Here is a 2,192-nt window from a genome sequence, read left to right on the forward strand (position 1 = left end):
ATGGGGCTGCTGCAGCTTGCAGGACTCAATATTGAGTTCAATAACTTTAGAACCTGAACTTATCTTTCATAAGAACATAAGAACATGAGAACCAGGAGCAGGAGTAGGCCATCCGGCCCCTCGAGCCTGCCCCACCATTCAATAAGATCATGGCTGATCTTTTTGAGACTCAGCTCCTCTTACCCGCCCACACACCATAACGCTTAATTCCTTTACTGTTCAAAAATTTATCTTGCCTTGCCTTAAACACATTCAGCAAGGTAGCTTCAACTGCTTCACTGGGCAGGGAATTCCACAGATTCACAACCCTTTGGGTGAAGAAGTTCCTCCTGACCTCAGTCCTACATCTGCTTCCCTTTATTTTGAGGTTATTCCCCCTAGTCCTAGTTTTACCTGCTAGTGGAAACAACCTCTCTGCCTCTACCTTATCTATTCCCTTCATAATCTTATATGTTTCTATAAGATCTCCCCTCATTCTTCTGAATTCCAATGAGTATAATCCCAGCCTACTCAGTATCTCCTCATAATCCAACCTTCTCAACTCTGCACCCCGTTCAGTACTAGTATATCCCTTCTCAGGTAAGGAGACCAAACTGCACACGGTACTCCAGGTGCGGCCTCACCAGGACCCTATACAGCTGCAGCATAGCCTCCCTATTTTTAAACTCCATCCCTCCAGCAATGACAGACAAAGTTCCATTTGCCTTTTTAATTACCTGCTGCACTTGCAATCCTACTTTTAGCGATTCATGCACAAGGACACCCAAGTCCCTCTGCACAGCAGTGTGCTGCAATTTTTTCACCATTTAAAACATAGTCCATTTTGCTGTTATTCCTACCAAAATGGATGACCTCACACTTATCAACATTGTACTCCATCTGCCAGACCTTTGCCCACTCACTTAGACTATCTATATCCCTCTGCAGAATATCAGTGTCTTCTGCGCACTTTGCTCTACCACTCATCTTAGTGTCATCTGCAAATTTTGACACACCACACTTAGTCCCCAACTCCAATGTCCTTTTCTCACGCCCGCATCCGAAGCCCTGTCATTACATGGGCTACTTGCAGCACATCTAACCTGTTTTCACCTACTTATGGTCCCTATTGTTAATTTTCCTCTTTCCCTGACACACTATCAACCATCTCTTTGTCTGTCTAACTGTCATTCTCTCTGTCTCTGAGCTCAAACTCCATGTATTCACCTCACTTCTTCCACCCCACCCCATCCCCTGTCTTCAGCATTTGTAGCACTATCAGTTCTGAAGAAGGGTCACTGTTGTTGAAACATTATCTCTGCATTCTCTTCGTAGATGTAGCCAAACATGATGAGTTTCTCCAGAAATTGCTGCTTTGTTTCAAATGTTCAGCAGCCACAGTTTTTTGGTTCATTGTGTTTATTGATGTATTCTGCTGTCTCCATATGTTTACCGCAATGTGAGATATAGAGTCTGCACACATCTTTGTATGAATGTTGATGACCTCTGCCAACCTGTCAGTTTGCTGATTGTTGCTGCTCTTTGCTAATCAGAATATATGGGAAGTGTATGAGGAATGTGAGTACATTGTCTGCACAAATATGTGTTTGTGTATAGAGTATTAATGGTCTTTGCTGGTTTGATTTTTGTGAATATCTGCATGCATGTGTGTGTGAGTGTGCTTTGTTTCTGTGATAATGATTTGCAATGAACTTTCCATGTGATGCATCTATGGTGATGAGCTCCGATATTTCTAGCTGTGGTGGACGTGGTGTCATTTTTCTGAATTGACATGTACAAGTGAATTTTGGTTCATACTGCTGATGGCCGGTTCAGAGCTGTGTTTAGCCTGTGATCAGTGTTCATGAATACAAGATGGCAGCAGTGACTTTTGTTTTAATCTGATTTTAGTGCATGCAAGTGTGTAAGGTTAGTGGAGGCTGAGTCGCTTATGTGTGTTCATCTGTTTCTGTAAGCATTGGGTTTGCTTTTGTGTTCTATGCTAATTACGGGAAGAATTTGTGGGCGGAGGAGTGTTTCTGATTGTATACATGATTTCTGCCAGGGTGTAGGGAATGTTGTTAGTTGACACGGCTAATCAGCAAGAATTCAAATCTAGGAATACGATTGTTTCAGAGATAGTAGGAACTGCAGATGCTGGAGAATCTGAGATAATAAGGTGTAGAGCTGGATGAACACAGCAGGCCAAGCAG

The sequence above is a fragment of the Rhincodon typus genome, chromosome 46 (assembly GCF_021869965.1).
Source record: "Rhincodon typus isolate 14 chromosome 46, sRhiTyp1.1, whole genome shotgun sequence".
In the NCBI taxonomy this organism is placed as follows: Eukaryota; Metazoa; Chordata; class Chondrichthyes; order Orectolobiformes; family Rhincodontidae; genus Rhincodon; species Rhincodon typus.